General features: G+C 50.4%; 1 long non-coding RNA gene across 10 annotated transcripts in view; it reads left to right on the forward strand.

Moving 5' to 3' along the window:
* Window positions 1-11,834: 11,834 nt before the first annotated feature.
* The window catches only part of LOC102899185, a 61,140-nt gene continuing 57,624 nt past the window's right edge, over window positions 11,835-15,350 (forward strand). For 7 of the 10 annotated variants that reach the window (XR_006589481.1, XR_002738028.2, XR_006589479.1 and 4 more), the window contains exons 1-4: window positions 11,835-12,550; window positions 13,248-14,120; window positions 14,663-14,763; window positions 15,037-15,135. This is a non-coding gene — a long non-coding RNA (uncharacterized LOC102899185). The remainder of the gene's footprint in view (window positions 12,551-13,247; window positions 14,121-14,662; window positions 14,764-15,036; window positions 15,136-15,350) is intronic. The other 3 variants (XR_006589482.1, XR_006589480.1, XR_006589483.1) reach the window with 3 other exon arrangements.

Here is a 15,350-nt window from a genome sequence, read left to right on the forward strand (position 1 = left end):
AGTGATTTGTCTGAAAATTCTGTCATCAAGACACACTGTACGGAACACAGAAATGAAAATGCATTTTAAAAGGCTTCCTAATGAAGGAGTTGCAAAACAACTCACGTTAGAGAAAACTCGTCTCAGCGCGCCATGGGCTGCCTCAGCCAGAGAAGGCGGGCCAGAGAAGAGGTGCAGAAGGCATTGGGGTGGAGGAGGTCTGGGAGGACTGGTTTGGGCTCCCTTTCCAGGTTCATTGTGATCCTGGTTTGTACCCAGAAACCCCATTAAAAACTAGACCATAGCAATGGTTTTTAAACTGTGTGCCACAGGGCCCAGGGTTCTGCTGAGGGTCAAGGTATACTCTTAAGCTTACCCCCCTTACCCTGTCCTACACATCCTAGGTCAGAGCCAAGAGGGACCTTGGAGACCCCTAGTTCAATTCCTCATTTTACGGAGGAGGAAACTAAAGCCCCTAAAAGAAAGGAGCTTGCTTTTCTAGACCATAGAAAAGGCCCCTGGGGACCCTATTGGTGCCAGATGAACCTAGTCAGGAGGCCCAGGTTAGCATGTTGTCCACATGATCCCGGTGGGTGTCCTCAGGGTAAGGGTCAGACCGGTGATAGGCTGGCTGTGTCCACATGCTCCCCAGGATTCACATCCCGGCCATTCTTCTCCAGGCACTCTTTTTCTTCAGATCCCAGGCCTCCTGGTTTCCCCTCAGGTCAAGCAGCTGAGGTGGGGGGGGGGGGGGCGCGCAGGCCCCTCCAGGGCTCTGGTTCAGGCCCTGGGAGGTGCAGGAGATGCGGTCAGGCCTCCGTGTTGATGGAGATGTGTCACTGCAGCACTGTGAGGACCCAAGCTCTCGCCCACCTGTGGTCCGCCTCACTTCCTTGGTGCGCAGACCCAGGACCGGAATTGCTAGACCAAACGGTACCTCTGCGTTCAGCTTTTTGAGCAATTGCCAAACTGTTTTCCACAGAGGCTGCACCATTTTACATTCCCATCAGCAAAGCGCAAGGGTTCCGATTTCTCCACCTCCCGGCCAACATTTGTTATTTTGGAAACACGCTTCTTTTTCCTCTCTGACAGCAGTCCTGGCGGGGTCACCCCCGAGCTGTCCCCTTTAGGATCTAATCGCCAATGCCTCGTTCACACTCCTGTCTCCTCAGCCCAAGTGCTGCTGAAGCCATCAGGGACAGGTGCACGCCAGGGCCCCCGAGGGCATGGAAAACAAAGAGGGCTGAGCCCCATCCCCAGAGTTTTTGTTCCATTGGGTCTGGGATGGGGCTCTGGAATTTGCATTTCTAGTAAATGCCTAGCTGGTGCTAACGCTATCTTCTGGGAAACCCCGTGAGAACCACCGCTCTAAGGTACCACTTCCTGCATCTTGTCCTGGGAGGTCCCTACTTTCCTTCCTCATTTGCATAAAACGATAGCACCCTTCACCTCAATTTTCTTCAAACTTCCCTTCCCCCAGATCTTGTTAGACTGGGCGGTTGGACGGGTGGGGGAGGGAGGGAAATGTTGGCTCTGCTTCCTCAGTTCCTAGACCCTTGGCCCCTCTGTCCAGCCCCATCTGGAGCATGAGTGTCCCCTGTTCTGACTCTGGAAACGAGATGGGCCTTTCGCTGGGGTCCACCGCATCGCAGGAATTGTGGCCACAGTGTGGCCTGGGACCAGCTTCAATCAACTTTCCGCTTTGAAGCTGTTCTCGGTGAGTGATTCATATTTTTATTCAGCGTGTTAAATGCCTGACAGGAGTTGAGTGTGGTGAAGGATTGCCCTGGGAATCCTTCCCCAAAGCCTGGTGTGGGGGGAACACGAACAAAAGCCTGGCCTCCCCTCTGGGGTGGAGGGCCTCTCATCCAAGCCCCAGAACGGTCTACTGAAGCTCTGCCCAAGGTAACCAGCCACTTGCATAGTCCTCCCAGCTCCCACCAGACCCCCCTCCCCTCCCCTCGCCTGCTCCCTCCTCCCCAGGCTCTAGCATGGAGACCTTGCGCATCCCTTGGCCTCTGGATTTGGTGAACATTTCCTGACATCTCAGCTCCAGCTTGGCTGGACATTTTGCATGACAAATCATTTCCTTTATTTGGGCCTCAATTTCCCCATTGGTAAAATTAAAAACTAGACGATAGCAATGGTTTTCAAACTGTGTGCCACAGGGCCCAGGGTTCTGCTGAGGGTCAAGGTATACTCCAAGTTTACCACCTCTGCTTAATTAGAGTGGCTTCACTTACATTTACTTAATTAAAAAAACATTTTTTTTAATGTTTATTTATTTTTGAGACAGAGAGAGAAAGACAGAGTGCAAACAGGGGAGGGGCAGAGAGAGAAGGAGACACAGAATCCGAAGCAGGCTCCAGGCTCTGAGCTGTCAGCACAGAGCCCGACGTGAGGCTTGAACTCACAAACCATGTGATCATGACCTGAGCCGAAGTCGGACGCTTAACCGACTGAGCCACCCAGGCACCCCTCTTACATTTACTTTATATCTTGAGATTCGGTGTAAACAACTCATTTGGAAGACAGATATTCTGCTGCTAACAATCACTGGCCTAGATGATCTTGAAGATTTTCTTGCTCTGGTTGTATGGTCTAGATTCTGTGGTTCTTTGGCCTCTACATCTTTTTCAAGTCCCAGCCTATGTGTGACATCAGCCTTGAGCTTTTCCTCAAGTTTCTGAAACTCAGTGCTTAAGAATATGTGTTTCTTCCAGGATGGAGGTGGGGGGTGGCAAGCAAGGCAGGTTGGCCACTGTTCCAGTCACTGACCTGTCTAGGAGGGTGTCTCTGGGCCAAGCGGACAGGGCTGGCTGGGGTGGGAGGAGGTTTGAATGGATACCAAGAGACTTTCAGGGTGTGTGTGTGTGTGTGTGTGTGTGTGTGTGTGTGTGTGTGTTCCACACAGAAAAGGCTGTCTGTGAAGGAGTAGGAACCCATTTCGTTGTCTCTGTGATAGGTCTGTGGGAAATGCCAGCAAACTCCCAGACCCAGTGGAGGGTGGGAGCAGAGATCAAGTGTGAGCCCCCCACCCCCCCACCCCCCATGAGGGTCTTTTTTTGGATATCAAGTTGACCTGGAGTTGGTATGGAGCAACCAGTGGGCATAACCAGCTGGCATACTGGAACCTCTGAACAGAAAAGGGACATCCCTGGGATGCTTCTTGGAGAGCCAGAAAGGAGGCAGTGAGACGGTAAAATTTGCTGAATTGTTGGAGCTTGAGGCCATTTCTCTTGGGGAGAAGTAGTCAGGGGATTGGGGTGGGTAGATGGGGGCTATCTATTACCAGGCTCAGGTACATATATCCTTGTTCGAATAATGCGATGCACAGGCTTTTGGATTTATGGTGAGAAAGGTAGGTCTCTAAATCATTTTTTGGACCCTGAAGCTGTGACCGGGTCTCAGGCTGGAATATATTATGGGGTGGGAGCACCCCCTGTGATGCACCATAAATCGTGGAACCATGGCTACTCCAGAGCCACTGGAAATACTCAAAAGAAAGGGGGGAAGGGAGCAGTGTGACAGGATTGTGTGTGTGAAGGGAATGTCCAGGCGGGGGAGAAACAGGCAGCCAGTGAGGCTAAAGCTCCCACCCAGGAGACTCAGGTCCTAGCCCTGCTCTGGCACTGCTTAGTTGCATAAATTTGATCAAGGACCCTTTACAATGTAGTAGATTTACAATGTAGTTTGCAGCCAGACAGAGCTGGACTTGAATCTTAGCTCTACCAATTCTTAGCTGGATGACCTCGGCAGCTTATTTGAATACCCAAGCCTCAGTTTCATTATCTGTAAAGTGGGAATAAGAACAACTGTGGATGTCATTGCTTGTTGTTCATCTAAAAGCTAATGTCTCCTTTCTCCTTAGAGCTTGTTTAGATGAAACATGCTCAGGGAAGAAGGGCCCGTCTAACAAACTCAGTGGATAAACTACACTTGGTCTAATCTAAGCGTGGTCATGTCATTTTCTTTTTGTTATCGCTTGGTTTAAGGGTGGACATACAATTTTAACCACTGAGATATAAGAGGAAGGCTATTGGACTTCCAGGAAGGACTTTTCTTCCTCATATGCCAGGAAGTCCTGCTGTCATCTTCCTGCTGTGGATGAGGTTGGGTGGGGATGTGATGCTTGGAGCTGTGGCAGCCATCTTGCAACCATCAGGTGCTAAGCCTGAGATAGAAAGGCTAACATACCAAGGATGGTGGAGCAGGCAAACAGAAAGAGGACTGGATCCTAGACGACTTTACTGCGCTGCTTCATCAACCCTGGATTGCTTATACCTCCAGACGTCTTATCTGAGGTAATGACGGATCTTTATCCCATAGGACATTAGCAAGTACACCGTTGCCTGCAGCCACCGTATTCCTCCTTATAACACAGCAGCCCCACAGGGTTGCTGTGAGTATCAGCAAGCCATTAATACATGGGAAAATTCCAAGCCCAGGACTTGGCTCAGAGTAGGTGTTCAATACGCACTCGTTTCCACCCTCGTCCCTGTTGTCATCTCTGAATTGTAGATTTTTCCTGTTCTACCAACCTCACAGGATTGTGGTTAAAAAAAAAAGCAAATGAGATCATTGTTATTTATTGCCACAATAATGCTCTAGTAACAACCGCAAACCTCAGTAGCATATCATAATAGACATTTCTTTAGCACATAAATTTGGTTCTCTGCGATGTAGGCTGGCTACTCCACAGGGCTGGCGGCGGGTGACAGAGCAGCTGGGCCGTGGACTTCTTTCTCCACGGGGCAGACTGGGTGTGTTGTCAGGAGCAGGAGAGGAAGCAGAAGCACACAGCGTTTGTTGCCACCTCTGCTTCCTGCCTGTTGGCTGGCATCCCATTGGTCGAGGCAAGCAGGGTGGCGGAGGCCAGAATCGAGGGGAAGGGTAGGATGAGACGCCACACTCACACTGGGAGGCCACCACCGAGTTGCGTAACAAAGGGAGTGAGGAAGAATTGGGCCAGTTTTTTATTTTTATTTTTTACAACCAACCTATCACCATAATATACAGTAAAACCTTGGACTGTGGGTAACTCATCCTGCGAGTGTTCCGCAAGACGCGCGAACATTTCTAATAAGTTTTAACTTGATAAACGAGCGATGTCTTGCAATATGAGTCGTACGTGATGCCGAACGTCACATGATCACACTGAGCCAATGGTTCTTCTGTCTCTCTCTCTCTTTTTCTCTCTCCCTGCAGGATCGTGGGTGATTGTCTCCCACGCTCGGATGCTTGGTCTCAGGCCACCGTGTTTGGCAGAAGTCAGTGATTTTTCAGAACGTTGGAAGGTTTCTACAACTGGCACTGGTGTATTTTTTTTGTCACTTCCAAGCACCTATGGACAGTCCTTTGCTTTTCCATCCAAGAGTCAGCTTAGGAATGCTTTGCTTCATTCTAGGTCAGGCTGCCTGCAGATATAGACCCTTTCCTCTGCTGCCTGATTCCCAGTTACATGAAATACGGTATCTGAGAAGAGTTTATTAATACTGTACCCCAACAATGGTGCCCATGCAGAAAAAGGTTGAAAAGGAAGGTGGTAAGAAGAAGGAGATGATTATGGTGGAAGTTAAGAAGGAAATCATCGAGAAGTACGAACGAGGTATGCAAGTGGCCGAAATTGCAAGATTTTATAAGAACTCTACGTCTGCATCTTGTCTGCAGAGGAGGAGGAGAAAAAGGCGGGAGGAATCCCTCACTTCAAATGAGATTAGGGAGATGTGTAAAATGTGGGAAACGGTGCAAAATTTTGTAGAAAAGCACCACCCCAATAAGGCTGTAGCAGTGCGGGCGATGAATCTGTTTAACGGCAATGCAATGTCACATTTCCGCAAAAACCGCAAAAGGAGGCGAAAGCAAGAGTTATTGGATAGGCTTCTCATGAAAGTTGCACAAAAAGAAAAAGATTCCATTGAGCCGGTAGATAGCAGTGATTTCCTTTGTGATAGTGAAAGTCATCCTACACAATAACCCTCCTCTTTCTTGTCTCCCTCACACTAGCTACAAAGGTTGTCAAAGGTAAGTGCGGGTTAATTTATTTTCTTTACATTTTGTATTTTCTTTATTATTTTGTATTATATTACAGTACTGCAATCATCTTTATATGAATATTTTTGGGTTGTGGAACAAATCATCTGAATTTCCATTATTTCTTTTTTAAAAAATTTTTTAATGTTTATTTTTGAGAGAGAGAGAGAGAGAGACAGTGTGTGGGGGAGGGGGAGGGGCAGAAAGAGAGGGACACAGAATCCGAAGCAGGCTCCAGGCTCCAAGCTGTCAGCACAGAGCCTGATGTGGGGCTCCGACTGATGAACCGTGAGATTATGACCTGAGCCGGAGTCTGACGCCTAAGTGACTGAGCCATCCAGGTGCCCCAGAGTTTCCATTATTTCTTTCTTTCTTTTTTTTTTTTTTTAATTTTTTTTTTAACATTTATTTATTATTGGGACAGAGAGAGACAGAGCATGAACAGGGGAGGGGCAGAGAGAGAGGGAGACACAGAATCGGAAGCAGGCTCCAGGCTCCGAGTCATCAGCCCAGAGCCCGACGTGGGGCTCGAACTCACGGTCCGCGAGATCATGACCTGAGCTGAAGTCAGCCGCTTAACTGACTGAGCCACCCAGGCGCCCTGATCAATGACATTCTTTATCTGAATGCTTATCATTCTGAATTGAGTTGTTTTCATATTAGACTGTAAGCTCCCTGTCCTAATAATGCCAAAGAACTCACATTGGCATAATGTCTGGCCAAGGAAGAAAGGAGGGAAAGAAGGAAGGGAGGGAGGAAAGGAGGGAGGGACGGTTCCATTGAACCCTAGGGAGCAGCTGGTAAATCTGACATAGGATGGCCATTACGGGGGCAAGCCATGTGCATCCTGAGCTCTGACCAAGCACTGGCATTGCTGTGGTCCCCCTGCTCCAGCACTGTGGTCTGCAGACATCCTGGGCCTCCTGGAGTGACTCAGGGAAACTGGAAACAGTGGCCAAGTCTGGACCCAGGGCTTATCACACTGGTGGCATTGGTCCAAAATAATGAAAAATGTTCCATAGGCTGGGTTCCCTTGAAGTGGAGGCTGAGACAGTTTACTGGGGATCGACAGATGTGAAGGGAAGGGAGGAAAAGCAGAAATGGGCAGAGGGAGACGTGGAACTGTGAGGCCCGAGAAAGGCTCAGCCAACTCCAGGGGAGGTGTGGAGCAAGTAGTGCCTGTCAGCGTGCCTAGTACCCAGGCAAGATGGCGGATGGAACCTTTATGCCCCACTCTTGCTCAGTCACCTGGTAAAGGCTGCCCTGGGGTGAAGTGGCCCTCTGTAGCTGAGAGAACCTGAAGGAGTGGAAGCCTGGGGGCTGGGGGCTGAGCCTCCATTCTCTCTACCCAGCCCCCCACAGCTGGGCAGTGAGTCTTCCCTCCAAGGGGGTCTAGGCAGTGCATCTCTGTGCCCACCATAGTTTGACAGTTATGGAAGCTATAATTTATCGAGCTCTTACTCCCAACTGTACAATTAGCATCCTTTACAGGTGAGGAAACTGAGGCTCAGAGAGCCCAAGGTCACACAGCTGGGCCAGAAAGTAGGGGAGCTAAAACAACTGGACAGGCTAACTCTAGAACATCCACTTTTAACTGCTGATCTTAAGGGGCATAGCTATATGGGGACCAAACAGATACTTTTCCAGAGTGAGTTTTTTTAAATAGAAAAGCTTATGTGTATGTGTATATATATGTGTGTGTGTGTGTGTATAACTCATATATATATATGAGCTCATATATATATATATAGCTTATATATATATGTACATATATATCATATATATATGGTGGTGATCATAAAGGAGCCCTTTACATTTTTGCCTGGCCACATGCTTCTCACTGTCCCCAGTGGGGATGGAAAAAACTCGGTCTGTCCCCTTCCCCCATCATCAATTAATCCTGCTGAGGGAGAGGACAACCCCTGGGCACAGCCTCCTCTCCAAATCTCCTTATGCCCACTGAGCTGGGACTCAGGAAGCACATTCAGTGAAGAAAAACCCTGCAGTACAGTTCCAAAGATATCAAAGGGGCTAAGGGAAATTGCCTTACTGAGAGAATTACTCAGTTTTCATGCTTTTGCAGAAAGGCTTTCTGGAGATGAGAGATGCTGGGGGCTGCAGGAGAGCCTGGAGGCTGAAGCACTTTTCTTTGTTCAGGACCTCACCAGGGGAGTGAGGCAGTCTCGCTTCAACTCAGCTTCCTGTGCTGTGCTTCCAGTTGATCTGTGGTAGAGGAATGACTATGATGGTTCGGTAGGTGTGATGTTCTAGGTAAGGTTGGTTTGATTTCATTTGTCTCCCCTCTCACCCACCCACCCACCCTCCCATCCACACATTCACCCATCCACCCACCCATCCATCCATCTATCCATCCACTCACCCACGCACCCATCCATCCACCCATGCACACAAACCCCACCCATCCATCCATCCATCCATCCATCCATCCATCCATCCATCCATCCATTCATCTACTCATCCATCCATCTATCCATCCATCCATCCACTCACCCACCCACTCATTCAGCCACCCATCCATCCATCCACCGACCCAACCATCCACCCACCCACCCACCTATTCACCCACTCACCCATCCATCTATCCACCCACCCATCCACCCATCCATCTACCCACCCACCCATCCAACCATCTAATCATCCCACCCACCCCATCCAACCATCTACCCAGTCCATTCACCCACCTACCCATCCATCCACCCACTCACCCATTCATCCATTCACCCAATGGCTACTTTGTGAGTCCACTGTGTGCCAGACACTGTTCTAGGCACTGAGGAAGCAACAGTGAAAAAGACCTGGTTGTCATGGAAAGCAGGTCCTGGGCCTTCCTGCTCCCTCCTCTCCCAGCTGAGAAGTAAGAACTGTCAGCACTGTAGTAGCTGTCAAGGGCCAGATGGTAAATATTTTAGTCTTGAGGGCCCAAAGGTCTCTACAGTAGCCACTCATCTCTGCCCACGTAGTTTGAAAGCAGCCACAGACAACATGTGTGTGGCTGTGTTATTTTTTTTTTATTTATTATTATTAAATATTTTATTTTTAAGCCATATCTACACTCAATGTGGAGCTCAAACTCACAACTCTGAGATCAAGAGTCTCATGCTCCACCAACTGAGCCAGCCAGGCACCCCATGGCTGTGTTCCATAATAAAATTTTATTTACAAAAACAGACCAGCTGGGAGTAACCCCTGAAGAAACACAGAACTGGGAAGGACCTCAGAGCCCAGTGGTTTTCAACCATGGCTGCATAGTCAAATCAGTCAGGAAGCTTTATTTTATTTATTTACTTATTTAAAAGGTGACCTGATTTTTTTTTTAAGTTTATTTACTTTGAGAGAGAGACAGAGACAGAGAATCCCAAGCAGGCTCCATGCTGTCAGTGCAGAGCCTGATGCAGGGTTTGATCTCACAAACTGTGAGATCATGAGCTGAGCCAAAGTCAGATGCTTAACTGCCTGAGCCACCCAGGCGCCCCTAGGATCTGATTTTTTGACTCTAGCCAGCCAGCCTCTATCTGTGACCTGAGCTGCCTCTTGGGGCTGGAAGGAGGGCACCTGCTGTCCATTTTTCTTTTCTATACCAGCTCTCTCCTTCTGACAGGTGGGTTTCCCCAGGTAAGATATAGATGGCCTGATCTATGATCTAAGTTGAAGATGTGATGTTGAGGGCACCCTGAGGGCCCTCTGGAGGAGTGGATTTTGAGCTCATCTGTTTGGGGAGGCAGCAGAGGGCAGTTGTAAATGCAGGCTTTGGGGGGAAACAGAACTCCATTGGTAGCTGCATGACTTTGAGCAAGTTACTTAACCCCTCTGAGACTGAGTGTCTCCATTTATAGAATAGGGACCATAATACCTGCCTTGCGAGAGAGAGTGTTGTAAGAATTAGAGGAGATTATGCGCACAAATGTTTATCGTCATTCCTGGCACCCACCTTGTGCTAATAAACAGAAGCTATTACAGTATTTTTATTTCATCTCGGTATTAGACCCACTTCTGTGCCTTCCACAGCCTTCTGTGTGGTATGCTTAACAAAGTGAGAGGCAGGAACCCAGCTGGAAGACAGAGGGCATTCCAGGCTTGGGGAATGGTCGAGGGAAGGCCCTGAGGTGGGAATGATTGAGTTGTGATGAGATCCAGCTCCGAGGTGACACTCAAATGTCACCGGCCCTGTCTGTCTCTGCCTCTGCCTCCCGGAACCCATGCCTCTTCCTGCTCCTGAGCTCTGGTTCTCTGCAGGTAGAGTTCTTACTGCTATCTGTTGGTTTAGGGAAATGCTCTCGGTGTGAGAGCAGGCATGCTGTTTATGTTGGAGGCTAGGACCCTGTGTGGCATACAATAGGCACAGCCAGTCGGGCTGTAAGGAGAGTGACTTTCTGATAACCATGGAAGAGCGACAGGGCAGGCAGGGAGGCCTGTGGCCGGGAGGCTAAGGAGCTTCCATTTGGTGCAACGGGAAATGGGAAGCCACAGTTGGCTGAGCTGGGACTTGTAAACAGGAGCCTTCCGGGAGCTCCTGGGGGACCCTGTGCTGCCCTGCCCCAAAGGCCGTCTGCCCGGGGAGGACAGGTGCACCAGCCCCAAGCAGGGAGGGGAGTACGTCCCTGCCCATCACTGCCACATCCTTCCAAGCGCATGTTGGATGCGGCTGCTCCTCCCAGAGCTGGCAACCCATCGCCTTGGTCACTGCCAAGGCTGGGCCTAAGGCGTCTGAGCCCAAGGTAACCACTCTGCCTGACGGTGCTGGGCACCATGGCCCAGAGAGGGGGTGAGAAGGAGGGGACAGGTGAGGGAGGGGCAAGGGCTTCTCTGTGTCCTCACAAGGCTGGCCTCAGCGATAGGAGAGTCAGTGGGCCTAGAAGGGGACCATGTGCAGCTGTTTTGGGGTTCAGCCATCCGGGACACAAGGGATAACTGCATCCAGAATTCTGATGTCACCTTTTGTGTCTGGAATAGTATAGCATCATCTTGACAAAGTGCTTTACTGTGACTTCTCCCAGGCTTCTCCAGCCCCTCTGGTTACTTTCTCGGGGCTCAGAGGTCTTTTCTCAGGTGGGCCACCTGTGGAAAAGGCGTTGGCTTTTCAGCTGGCACTGATGTACCCTAACCTACCCATGCCTGACCTTCTCCATCAAGATAAAGTGGCAGAAGGGCCCCCGTCCCCTGGCCCTTCTGTGGCTTCCCCTGGGATCGGGGCGTCGTGGGGAGGTGGTCCAGGAAGCACGCCGTGTGATCTGCCTCCAGGGGTGCCGCTCATCCTCTGCACCTCGAGGTTTGTCCTCCCCCAAGAATCCCCTTCCAGGCTGGTGTCCGCTCCATCCTCGGTACCCCTCGGGTGGAGAGGCTGCAGAAATCATCCATCTGGATAGAGAGCGTGGGATCGATGTGCTGTTTTTAGTTCCGTGGGAGAAGTCACAACAAAGGGTTGTAACTTCTCTGCAATTTCTCTCCTCCATCAGGCATCTGTTGGCATGCTGTGAGGAGGTTCTCATCTGAGCACAGGGCTTGTATCTGGATCCAGCCTCATGGATGTGTCCTGGCCTCATGGCCCCTTCTGCCTCTGCTCTGAATGAGGGGAGCTGTTTAGGCGTCTGTCATCCTTTTCTCCCCACCGCCGCCCCTGCTCTGGCTGACTCACACATGGCCTCCAGCCCTCACTGCCTTGAGTCGCACCTGCCCATGCCTCGGTTATCTCTTCTTTCTTTAAAAAATTTTCTTTTAAAATATTTATGTATGTTTGAGAGAGAGAGAAAGAGACAGAGCATGAGCGGGAGAGGGACAGAGAGAGAGGGAGACACAGAATCAGAAGCAGGCTCCGGGCTCTGAGCTGTCAGCACAGAGCCCGACGCGGGGCTGGAACTCACAGACCGCGAGATCATGACCTGAGCTGAAGTCGGCTGCTTAACTGACTGAGCCACCCAGGCGCCCCAGGGTACCTTGTATTTCATGCTCCATCTGAGCCAGTGCTTTCCTTGATGCTTTCCCTGACCTCCAGCACATCTGGTCAGCTTAGTCACCAGTCTGACCGTGTGCCAGGCCCTGTGCTATGTCCCAGAGATCTAGAAATGAACAGGGACTCCCTCTGCCCTGGGGAAGCCGACTGCCCGGGTGGGAGGAGAGGCTCAGAGACTAACACGGGATGCTTGTGCCAAGGCAGAATGTGCCGGCAGCCTTGGAGTTCACAGAGGGAACCTCTCATCTTCTGTAGGAGAGCGATTAGCAGCTCTGGAACTCAGACGGCCAGGGTTTTGCTCCAGACCAGTCAAATATAGAGGGTCTGATATTTGGGGGGGAAATGATTTTAGATTTTGTAAGTAAAAAATGTTGCTACATTTACCTGATGATAGGACATTCCTTCTACGCGGCAGGATGCCTGATAAGAAGAGCAATGATTTAAAATAGGAAACTTCCAGATACATATTTAATGATACCTTCCTCCCCACTTCCTCCCTCGCCGTATCGGGAACAACCAAGTCGATCTTTGTCCTTGCCGTGGGCGTTAGGATTGCCAGTGACAGTTCAGGTAAGAGTGAACCCGGGAACAGGTGCTGCTTGAGCTGAGTCTTGATGGGTGAACGGGACTTTGCCAGCTGGAGGGGTTGGGGAGGTGGAGGGAGTTCTGGGTGAGGGATGGAGGTGTGAAGGTACCCCCCATTTCCAGAAGAATAAACATGGTTTGGTTGGGCAAAGGTTTAAGGGAGAAAGGGCAAGAGATGGTCCTCAAATGGTAGGTGGGGCCGGATCCAGGGGGCTTTAATACCGCCCGAAGGGGGTCATGGTTTCCCACCTTCAGGCCTTTGCTCATCATAGACTATGAGCCCCTCAGAAGCAAGGCTAGGACTGGGGTAAGCAAGTGGTGTGCCAAGGGAGCAACGTGTAAGGAGGCACTCACTCTCAGAGTTGTGCCAGAGCAGGGCTGGCCCCCTGAGGGTGAGCACGTCCTTTGTGCACTCTCGGTGCTTTCCTTGCCTCCCCCTAGACCCAGTGCTGCTCAGGAGAGAGGTCACATCGTGTAAATCTTTGTACCCCTAGGACCTAGGACAGTGCCTGACCATAGTAGCAGACTAATAAACGCTTAACTGAATGAATGAATGAATGAATGAATGAATGAGTGGTGTTTTTTGGTTTTGTTTTTGTTTTTTTCTGTCTGGAATGTGTTTGCCCTCCTCATGGCCAGTCAAGGTGTGTCATTTCTTTTATGGCTTACTTCGTCCCTGCAGCCCCTCCAGATACACCTCCTCTGAGTCCTCCGCTCTTACATTGTGTCAACATCCCATCTCCCAACCAGATTGTGTGGCTGTGCTTGGAAGAAGAGGTAACCACAGTCGGTGCTTACACTGGAGGCTGATCAAATCTCAGAATCTTCCCTGGGCAGGCTCAGTAGTTCTAGAATATCCTGGCCCCTTGGACGGGAAGGACCAGCCACCACTGCCACTGTTGCTGCTGTCGCTGCTGTGTAGGGTCTCCTTCCCCTCTCTTTCCCTCCTCTTTATGGGGCCAGACTCAGAAAAGCTTCTGGAGGTGGTGTCTCCAAACTGCTCCTCCACAGTACTACCCACTTACCCAGCCTGCTTCCTCTGCTCAGCCCCTTTGGACCACGGCCAGCTGATCACTGCTCACGCAGTTACGAAGGCCCCAGAGGTCTTTTGAGACACCCACCCCTCCCTGCCCTTCTGACTGATGGGACTCCTCACCAGGTGGGGAACCCATTGGCTCTTGGCTGAGAAATGAGGTTAAACCTGGACACCGCTGGGATGTGGAAGCTGGGGGATGATTAATGATACTACTCAGGAAGGGTTGAGACATTTGCATTTCTGTCCAGCAGAGGATCTATTTCAATCAGGAAGTTACTCTTGCTGCCCAAAGAAGCAGAATAGTCCCCTCCCACGCTCACTTACTGCTGAAGGGAGGATGGTCACGCAGCATCGTGTGGGCAGTGCAATCACAGAGCGCCCAGGCGGGAAAGCTGAGCTGCACCGACGCGCCCAGAAGGGGGCCACTGCCCCTCATCCATGAGAGCTGGCATCCCGAGAACAATAGCCCTGAGTGCACCGACCTCTGAGGAACGCTGTTGCGAAAGAATCCGTGTTCAGGTGAACGCTGCGCAGTTGCAGAGAACGGGACAATCTGCACAAAGCAACAAAGAACGGGAGACGGTGCCAATTTTTTTGTATGGTGGAAACAGCATGGGGGCCCCCAGAGAAGGTCCAATGTCTGCAAAAGACGGAACAGATTCCACTTTAGTCAGGGAAAGAGCTGGCATATCTCGGTAGCCAATCCTGACCATAGGTTTCTTACCAGCTGCCATGGTTGTTAATTACACCTGAGAGGCAGTGTAATATATGGGCAATGAGCATTGCCATCTTCTAGCTGTGCACCCGCAGGCAAGTTTCTTAACCTTGCTGGGACTTAGTTTCCTCATGTATAAAATGGAGATAATTGTTTCTACCCCATAAAATTGTAAAGATTAAATAAGCCCTTAGAAGAGGGCCTGGCACACAGCGGATGCTGTCTAAGTATTAGCCAGTGATGATAATAAAAATATTTTCTGCATAATTAATTATGTTGGCCTTTCATTCTAAGCCTGGAAGGGTTCCACCATTTAAAACATCAATTCTTTGTCCTTTTCATGAAGTCCAAGTTCAAGAACATTTCCAGACGTTACGGATACCTGGGCCAGGTGGCCCTTACCTGACGTAGAAAGCCAAGATTCTGGAGCCCAGAAAGGCAGGCCAGGTAAGCAGCACCGCCCCCTTCCTAGATCCCATCCTTTTTAAGGTCCATCCCTATGTGCTCGGGTTCAAGTCATACGGACACAGCGCACCCTGGCCTTTTGGAGCAGGCTGAAGGCAGCCATGGACCCTACCTCACATTCTGAGTGTCTGCTTCTCTTAGCAATGGTGGAGAGCTTTATCTTCCTGGTGGGAGGCACTGGCAAAGTAGAAGGAAGAAAGGTTCAATATTTGGCTGGCATATGTTTGTTTGTTTTTTCCCCATTCCCCTGTGCAGGAGTGGGAAGAGCAGGCCCAGGATGGATTTTCTGTCATCACTGCTCAGGGTCTAGGAGCTGGAGCAGTGTGGCATCCCTACCCGGCCCGGCAGCTGAAGGTGAGAATATAACAAACAGGCAGCTGCTGGAGGGGAGGTGAGAGAAAGGGCAGGTGGGGATGGGGAGCTTTGAACCTGTTCTGGGCCCCCCTGACCCTGGCCTGGGCAGCAGCTCTGTGGAAGCGATCTGGGAGTCCTCATGCACCCAGGCAGGTCTCCGCTCCTGGGTACCTTGCCTTAGCATCCTATTTGCCGTATTGTAACTGTTGGTGGAG

This window comes from Felis catus, chromosome E1 (genome assembly GCF_018350175.1).
Source record: "Felis catus isolate Fca126 chromosome E1, F.catus_Fca126_mat1.0, whole genome shotgun sequence".
Classification (NCBI taxonomy): Eukaryota; Metazoa; Chordata; class Mammalia; order Carnivora; family Felidae; genus Felis; species Felis catus.